This window comes from Catharus ustulatus, chromosome 14 (assembly GCF_009819885.2).
Source record: "Catharus ustulatus isolate bCatUst1 chromosome 14, bCatUst1.pri.v2, whole genome shotgun sequence".
Taxonomy (NCBI): Eukaryota; Metazoa; Chordata; class Aves; order Passeriformes; family Turdidae; genus Catharus; species Catharus ustulatus.
The window spans coordinates 2,735,000-2,745,240 of NC_046234.1; positions in this window are offsets into that span (position 1 = coordinate 2,735,000).

Genomic DNA, 10,241 nt, shown 5'->3' on the forward strand with positions numbered 1-10,241 from the left:
GCATACCTTACTGCTAAGGGCATTTTGATGGACAGGGAGAGAGGGAGGTTATCATGGCAGCCCCCATCCCATGTTTGTAAGTGGATGTGACTGTGAATCACAGCAAACTTCGAGATCATTCTGCTGCATTGCATGTACTGCTGAAACAGGGATCAATTTCATGACATATCAAATGCTTTGTCTCTATCAAAGTTAAGGTCTATTGCCTCAACCATTCAAAAAAGTATTGCAACTCATTAGAAGTTAGGAAAACTTTTTTTTTATGTCAATATACATCCATATCTTAAATCTTTGCTGTGATATCCATTCTCTCTACTTGTCTAAGCTAATGTATTTCAGGACTGAAGGAAATGGAATTAAATAATAAAACAGATTTTATGGTGTTCTATGCATTGTTCTGTGCCGGCTATACTTCAGGGTCTGACAGATGACAGTCCTGAAATCTATGTGCGCTCATCTAATCTCTTTCAGAAAGCTCAGTACAACATGACTTCTGAAAAGAGTGTAACTGTCAGTATCTGTGCTAAACAACTTTTTGAATTCCTAAAGTCTTTCACTGAAAACATTGCAAGTGCGTATGTACATTTATATATATATATATATATATATATACACACGCACACACACATATATAATGATTTCTGTTGGAAAAGACCTCCAAGATCATCGAGTCCAACTATTAATGTAAATATAATATAAAACTGCCAGCCTACCACTAAACCAGGTCCTCAAGAGTTATGCCTGAATGTTTTAGTTCCTCCAGGGCTGATGACTGAGCCACTTCCTTGGGCATCCTGTTCCTGTGTTTGATGACCCTGTCTGTGAAGAAATTTTTCCTAATATCCAATCTAAATGCTCCCTGGCACATCTGAGGCCATGTCCTCTTGCTTATTACTTGTGAAAAGAGACTGACCCTCACCTGGCTACAACCTCCTTTCAGGCAGCTGTAGAGAGTGATCATCTTTTTCTCCAGGATAAACACACCCAACTCCCTCAGGTTTGTATGTGACAATTTTTAAAGTTGTCTCACTGTTATGACATAACACAAGGAATCTGATTTAACATACACAAAAATGTAGGAACAAAATGATAAAACAATTATTCTTTTCTTGAGAGCAAAACAGTATTAACAATAAACTACTTAGTCTGTGGAGGGGAGCAAAAATAATATCAGGATTATTGCTGAAGATTATTCGTGTTTATGAATCATGTTGTGCAAAAAGGTTCCTGTACAGAATTTTACACAGCCTACATTTTAAACAGATTGTGAAGCACGGAAACATGCCTAGTCTAAATATATTCTTCTTAGAGGAAGATTCCTCATTTTTTTTCCTTTCTGGTGTAGCAGTTCACCAGAGCAGAACATTGTGTAATTAAAATACATTAAATTTGGCTCCCCAAGCACTTAGTTTTGCAGTGGTGAAGAGCAGAGGAAAAGTGGTATATGCTTAAAAATAAGAATATGAAAAATAATGTGAAGAAGAATAATAATAGAGTGAGGAAGAAAGGGGAGACTTAAGGAGTTGTAAGAACAAGGTCATGTTGCATGAAAATTTTCTCCTTGCCAACTGTTCTAAACCTACAAAGTTAAAAAACTTATAATTGTCTTTATTACAAAATGAAGAAGTAAGTCAGATGGTATCATGACTAAGCTGCACCACTTAAATTTGGATTCTTTACTTTGTGGGTAGCTATAGAAGCAAAAGGATCACACCATTAACCAGTTTGGATAAAGTTCAGAACAGAGAGACTCAGATCTGAGAGCTGGGAATCCTTTGCTGCAGTGTGTGGAAGAGACTCAGTGAGAGAGAACTGCCACAGCTCCCTGATGGGAGTCATGGATTATTGTAACTTGAACTATAGTTGTATCCACCAAATGGCTTGACCCTCCCAAGGCTTTAAATTCTTCCACTTTCAGAGGTGAAATCCAAAATTAAAAGCAAACTTTTGAGTCAGCTTTACTCTGCAGTCTTAAGGGCTGTTTTTAGCTATATGCTGCCAAACAATAGGGCTGACACAACAAATATGTCAAATCCTCAATTTATCACCTGTATCAGTGTTGTGTAAAATTTATTAATCGCTGCAGGAAATAAAAATGCAGGTTTTCAGTTTGTATGCTTACTGTGTCTTGTAGCTGGAGTGAGCAGATTTGGGGAGCTGAGTCGTGGAGTTTCTCCCAGATGCTTTGTGTCACAGTCAGTGTTACAGATGCTTTCTGTAAATGTAAAACATTAATTTTGATAGATGTTCTAAGTCAAGGTAATTAAAATTAATTTCTCGTTTATCACAATTTTTATAATAAATGTGCCATTGATACTTGCAGCAAGATTGTGACAGGTGTTTAAAATGGTTAATTTCATACAAATATCACTGACTATTGCCATTTAATTTTACTGCAGAAAAGAAACCTGTTGCAGCCACAAGAAATTGAGTCTTGTAATTGAGGTGCCACCTGGGATTGCAGAAGATCTGCTTTGTCTTTTTTCCTTAGCTCAGTGTCTGTTTTGAGAGTGAGCTTTTGGGAATTTTCTGTAGTCCTTGTACCACTGTTTTTCACTCAAGGATGGATGTAGTGAGTATCCTGTGAACAGCTGTGGAATATATATAGCCTCAAAAATGCAGCTCACACGGTCACAAGGTGCTCCAAGGCTTCACAATTGAAAGTTAGGCTCAGAAGGCAAAGCAGCAGGATGGATCACAGGGAACTGAGAGCAGCAATTCATTATTCCTGTCTCTTCTCCCTTTCTTCCACTGCCGTGGCTCAGTTCAAATATTTTATTTTGCTCTGTCAGGCCATGGATGTCACTGTTTTACTATGCTCCATTTTCAGGGGCATGTTGACATTCCATCTCCAATTGAATTGAACCTGCATGAGGAATGAAGACATTCTTGGTACTGCTTGCAGTTCTGCAAATCAGCCTGTATGTAATAGCGTGATACAACCAGGGCTACTGCTGCTTGTGCTGCTTGCTTACAAACTCCTTTCTTAGCCTTAGCAACTTTGCAATTTGTAGTTGAGAAGTTAATTAGTGTTTTAAGACAGCGATAGTGGGGTGTTAGGGCATTGCTTAAGTACCAAACAATTTGTATATGAAGATTGTCAGATTATTTAGTGATTTTTGATTTATAAGTGTTAATAATGAAAGACTGATACAAAAACAGTAACAATGTGCTGTGTGCACAAGAATAATTTATAATAGCCTTTTTATTTGGTGCCCTAGCTTAGGATGCTTTGTGATAGTTATACAGTATCTGGGACTCAGGATAGCACTGCTGATTCAATGATGTCCCATAATGTTCCTGCCCCGCCCTGAGTTCACCTGCATATCTTTTAAGACCTGAGAACTGGCGTGTTACTTCCCAAAAGGATGCAAGACCTCTATTCTGTCAAAGGCTGGTGCTTTTACAGCAATACATGCAAAAAGGGGAACTGGAAAGTTTTTTCATTCCCACAATATTCACAATTTGGAGGCTGCTGCCATTTAAAACACAAGTGGGCAGGGTTGAGACAGAGATGCCCCTGAATGAAGCTCTGCAAGGAGGAATGTGTTCAGGTAAACCAGAGGAGCCTGTGCTGTGTGTGACACTGTCACTTCGTGTCTGGGAAGGACTGCTGTGCTGAGATGCTCCCTCCCTGTGCCTCAGCAGCTCCGGGTGGAGCTCAGGACAAGGACAGTGCAGCTCCTGTGTGCAGGACCCAGCCAGAGATACTATTTACAGGTGTTATTCTGGCAGAAATTACTGTCCTTTCTGTGAGGATCCTTTCTTGAAATCTTTGTTTTGTTAGTTTTACCTGATATTTAAAATAGTATGAAGGAAGGAAAGAAGGGCTTTCTTCTGCCAAAAAACCCCCTGTATTTTCCTTATAGGGCCTTCTCAGTCCGTTTAGAAGAAGACTGTTAGAAGCTGGCAGAGATAAGTTTGTTGAATATCCTGTAAAATAACTCTTTAATTAAAAGGTCCAAGTTAATGTTGTACTATTTTTTGTTTAAGGGTAGGTAAGAAAATGGGACAGGTTTTGTTCACAGAATTCAAATCCTATTGTAACAAAAACCCCAAACCAAAAAAACCACAACAAAACTCACATTTTTCCCCAAAATGCCTTGCTACATTAAAAAAAGACTAAGATTTAGCTTTCTGTTGTACTTTGCAACAGAACCTTAACTGTGTGTTAGTACTAAAGGCCAGTGTAGTGGGCAGATTGCCATATTATCTGCCAGTGTCTTAATAATGGAGTTTTTTGGTCTTCCAGTAGGAATCCTCAGGGTACAGACCTGAAAATGAGATTCATGCATACTATATAATTTAAGCATTTTACACACCCATACACTGAGGCTAAAAGCTTTTAGTTTCTATTGGAAAGTAAAGACACATCACAAAAAACAAAACAAAACAAAACAACAAATATTTAAGGGTTATATTTAGAGCCATTAGCTGTAAAGATGGGGCAAAATAAAATCAACATTGTTTTCTCTTATTGAATGCTTTTGCCCAGGACCTAACAGTGGGATTTAAAACAAACTAAATATCTGCTGTTATTAAAGTAATTTAGTATCCTAAGAACTAAAAGATCACTGAGTGTGACTTTCTCATGGCTTGGTCACTGACAAAGCAAACTGCCCAACTTTCCCTTAGCGTTGCTACAGTAAGTTGACTTGCTTTGCTTTGTTTTGTTCTTTGTTTTGTTTTTTGGTTTGCTTTTGTTCTTGGTTTGGTTCGGTTGTTTTTTCCCCTCTCATTCCCAGGTGAGGCTCCATGCTTATTTGCGTGTTTTAAGTTCCAGCTTCTGCTGTTTCTACTACTGTGCTTGGAAACTCACCAGTGCACACAAATCAAAGTTATGGCTTTGCTTGTTTCCTCATGTTGAACTCTAAAAAAAGCCCTGTAATGCAAAAGCTATAAAATATTCTAATTTTATGCCTTATTGTCAAACTGAAAAACAGGAGCTTTAATCTCTGTCTTTTCAGTTTATTATAGAAAGCGAAATTTCTGGCATTAAAAAAATTGTGGAGAATCCAGTCAGTTGTGTGTGAAGGAAAGAGAGAGGCAGAGATCTCTGATACTGCCCATGTTTCCCTTCAGTTCATCTCTTTCGGAAAGGAATCCCTGCAGAATGTCAGCTGCAGTTTCAGAGATTTCCATGTCTTCCCTCATTTGCCTTGTTCATTAAGAAAAGGGCTGGAGAGCAGTTGGAATAGAAATGGGTGATTATTCTATTCCCTTGCTATCATGAGTCATTTACTCCAGTACACGTGTGATTCCTGTTCTGCTCTGAGGGGGGAAGATAAATTGTCTGAGAAAATGAAAATTTTAAAAGTCACACTTCTATTTCCTCATTTGTTCTGTTTGTGGAAGAGGGGATGAGCATAAACCATTAGTTTCCTCGCAAGTTTTAAGGAAAATGGCATGAAAAAGTAATTGAATAATTATGTATGACCAAAAGCAAATTTAGTGGCCTTGTTAGGTGAAGTTGAAAAAGCCTGAACTGTTATAAATATGCTTCTCAGCTGATCTACCTCCCTCTGGAGCTTGCTTTCATATGGCATTTTGAAAGAATCTATAGCAATATTCTATTTGTTTCTACCTTTAGATGTTTACATTGCCTACATTAATCCCCCCCTCAAAAAAAAATCTGACTCTCATATTATCTCTAGTTGTAAGAAATTAATAATTACTGAAATTGGTTCTTTCTCCTTGAAATGGTATTTCATCTCAAGAATTAAGACATCTTACCAATTCAAAAAGATTTTTTCTTTAGAAAAAGAATTCTCTAAGCAGCATTTAACTGTTGACAAAGACATTACATTGTTATTACTACCTTTACCCACTGAGGTTTGCTGCATCCATTTTAGCTAAAATCACATTTCTATAAATGGTCTTTCAGTTGTGCATCTTACCTGCACTTGCAGAAATGGAAATATTATTTCAAATAGTTTTGAAATAGTCTACATTAACTGCGTTAATTTCATCTGATTACATAAAATGTAGGGATTAACACACTGTTAGGATATATAGAAAATAAAGTATGCCCAAAGATTTTCAGGTATTTCAGCAGTTTACAGTGAATGAGCCAAGTGCTGGTTTCTGAAATGATGCAGAAGTTTTAAAAACTCAGTGCTGCAATTACAAATGTTTTCAAAAAACTTCAGTTTTGTCCTTTAGAATGAGCTTTCATCTTCACTACAACACAATGAAAGAATGAAGTAGAAATAGCTTTTTGTGGTCACTTCCCTGATATGGCAAAGGAGGTGGGACAGGTTCTTTTGCCTTCCTGTCCACAGAGATTCCTATCCTCATCCTAAACAGGAAAGAGGAAAATCATGGACACTGTTGTGTGTTTGGACCTGGCAGATGTGGTATCACCAGGAATCCTGCAGAATGTGCGCACCCCACATGCAGGGACTTAAAGAATTTGGAGATGTTGCAAGAAGTTTGATTTCCAAAACTTTATGAGCAATCAGACTCTGCATGGAAGTATTCTCAGTGGCTGGAGAATAATTTGTGCTCTGCACTGTAGTTTGAATGTCCTGAAATTTGTCAAATGATGGCTAAAAAAGATAAAAAGATAGATGCAGCCTTGCAAAGCCCAGTACTGGTCAACTTGACTGACCAAGCAAAAAAAAGAAAACTAAAATAAGCCCTTTCACATGTATCTCATCGCATATGGGAAGAGAGCTGCAGTGAAATGGAAACTGAGTTAATGTGCAATGCATGAAGTGGTGGATGGCAGTTTTACCTTGTTTCTGAGGCATAAAGAATTATTGTGGCTTGCCTAAACAGGAAGGTAAAAGGGCCTTATAATTTGAAGAACAAGAAATATTCCTCTTTATAGAATAGCTCTGTCCAGGTGATTTTTGTGTGCATGACCAGGCAAACCCAGAGCTAACAAAGATCCTGAGGTCTGTTCTGTAATAAAAAGCCCGCCCACAGACTTTACAAGGACTGTACTTGTGGCTTTCTGCACTATCAGCCCTGGTTCTGGAGGAGAAAGGTGGGAAGGGTTGAAAGAAGGAAACTTCATCTTTAGAAAAGCATGTAATTCTGGAATAATCCTAGGACTAAAACCTTAGGGGTACTGTCTCTGAAGCCAGTTTTTTCAGTGACAACTTGCAAAGGTGCTGCATTGGAAGGGACTGGTGGATTTTGGCAGGGATATTGAAGTAGATAAGAACTCAGATTTATTCACCTTTAAGGTGTGTGCCTGATATACTCAGAACCCAGAGAGCAGAAATAGCCTTGTAATCTCTTGGTGTTTATCCCTTTGAAGGGGTAAGAGGGAAAAATAATGGCCTGTCTTCAGTAAAGCAGGAGTCAATATTGCTTGTGTCTGGATTATGCATAAGGCCCTCTATTTTATGACAGCTGCTGATGTTATAAGCAGTTTGTTATCCGTATTTTTGTTCCAGATATTTACATCCTGCTAATAATGCGATAATTTCATGTGTTGTGTACAGTGTAAATCATACCCATCTACCAATGCTTCATCTACTCCATGAATGTAATTAAACAGCCTGATCTGGACTGGTGAGCACAGAGCTAGATTTGAAATGCTTATGGATACTTCATTGTAGCTAATCTTCAGACATGGAAAGCTATTAGCACTGCTCAGAAGTGTCTTTCATTTTATCTATATCCCTAATAGACTTTGCTGCTTACAGAAAAAAAGAATTCTTATTTTACCAGGAGAGTCCTCTGTGAGTTAATTTTATGAAAATGCTAATAACTATGGGCGCGCTTGAAAGAATTTAGAGAAATTCCCATTTTATTGCAATATATCTCTTTAGTGCTATTTTAAAATAAATTAATGCTGGTTGATGTCTGTGGTTTGGTCTATTGTTGTATAACTTTCATGACCCCAGACATTTTTCACCATTTAAAGTCATTTCAAAGCTCCTAATGAAGAGAATTTTAGTGCATCTAGGTATTAATAATGCTGGAGATGCAAGCTAAGCAAAAATGAAACAGTTTACAGAGCAAAATGAACTCCAAAGGATAAAAAAAAATATCTTTTTGTGTAAATTGTAAATTCTCACATGTAAAATGAGACAATTTTCACAATTTTCATAATTAAATATCCTCTGAAACAGCCCATTCAGTGACTTGTGCTAAATTTTTTGTGCCAAATATTGTAAAATATCAGATATACCCTTTTGTAGATTAATTAAAAAATTAATTAATTAATTAATCCTGCAGGTTTCCTTGCAGGGGAAAAGGAAAGAAATAATCAGAAATAAACCTGCACACTCATAATTTTATCAGGTTTAGAAATTCTATCTTGATAGAAAGGAAACCTTTATTGATTCTTAGTAACTAGAACATAATAAATTTTATATGCTCTCATTTTATAGGAAAAAAAAATCTAGATTATATTCTTAACATTTTCACTTCCTTTCACCTCCCAGTCACATACAAGCATGATGATTTGTATGTCTGAGGGATCTGCTGCTGCCCTCTTGGAATAGTAAATCCAATGCAACTGTACAAAAACCCACAGAAATTTTAATGAGAAGTAGAGTGCAAAATATTTCAATTGATACGCCAATTGTCTGCCAGGGTCCCACAGTACCTTAAGACCTGATTTAGCACTAGCAAAAAAATCCATTATAAACCATTGACTTAAAATACACAGATTTAACTCAAGTGTTTGTGAAGATTCACTTTCCCAATTTGAAATGTACAGCAATTTCACGATTACAAGCCGCACGGACTATAAGCCGCATATCCGGGTGTTGGCAAACATTTCGTTCTTTGTCCATACACAAGCCACACCCAATTATAAGCCGCTCTGTCGTTCGCAGAGAGGACCTGCGTGCAACAAAGTTACCAATTAGTAACAGAACCGAGGGATGGCGGGATTTACTGGCTCAACTCGGGCCGTGCGGACTTGGCCCGCTCGGGGCTGCTGACGGGGCCAGGTGGCCCAGCCCGGCACTGCCGCTCGGCAGGGCTGCTTGCTCGCAGCAGCAGAGGGGGAAGGAGCCTGCCCGCTCCCGCGGTGGCGGTGGGATGTGGGGATGGAGCCCCCCGGCTCCTGCAGCGCTGGTGGGAGGCAGGCACAGAGCTCCTCGCCTCCTCCCCGGGCCGCAGGGCCGGCAGGAGGGAGTCCCCCGCCTCCCCCACCTCCGTGCTGCCGGCATGGAGCCTGCCTGCGCCTGCCGTGCAACAGACTAACCAATTTGTAACAATCGCGCAATCCCAGGTTTTACTGGCAGGCTCAGCACCCTGGCTGGTACTTCCGGGGTTGGAAATTTCCAAACTTTCTTCATATATTAGCCACTCCTGAATTTAAGCCACATTTCTGGGGTGGGAGCAAAATTTTAGTCAAAATGGTGCAGCTTATAATCATGAAACTACTGTACTTGGCTTCCAGTGCTGGGTGTGATATAAAGATTCAAGCTTTGAGTTGAAAACACATAATCTATTTCCTGGTAATAGTTTTTTACTCTCCTTTCTCTTCCCCAGGCATGAGATGGTCTGAGATCTGGATTTGTATTTTTGTTGCAGAAGAAATTATTATGCTGGAGGGAGCTGCAGAGGCATTCCCAGAGACATGACAAATCTAAACTCTCATAGCTGAGGCTTCTTCTCTCACCTCGTGTCCTGTGTCTCTACAGGCATCTGGTGTCAGTTTAGCAAACAGAGGTGACTTTATATGGAAATCAATTAAAAGGTTCAGTGGGACCCTGCTGGAGGTTCCCCTGGCTGGGACCATCAAATTTGTCCTCTCTGTCATATTTTATTTTGGTAAACACTTAAAAAATCTTACTTTTTTTTTTCTTTAATATGAATTTGTAACATTGAAATTCCATGCTTGCTAAGGAAGGGCTAAAGAGATCACTAAACATGGTATTCTTTACAAAAGTGGAATAAATAAAAATCACAATCTTTTAAGTTTTCAGTTCTAGAAGAATAAAGGATTGCTACCTTGATTCTGTATGTTTCTTAAAATTAAGATAGAAAGTTCACTGTTAAAATCACATGAGAACATATTTTCATGAGGTTTTTGTGAGACAGTTATTATTTAAGGAGTGACCTCACTGACCTCCACAATAGCCAGGGATATCTGAAACTGAATTATGTCAAAGGATATATCTTCCAAGTCCTTATCTGATTGACAGCTGCCAGGTTATATTTCAGTGTTAGTTTTATAGATCATTGCATGGAACTATTGTTATGTCAGGGTAATCTATTTCTAGTTCTATACATCAATTGTTTGTCAAATACTGAAGGTAAATCTTGAG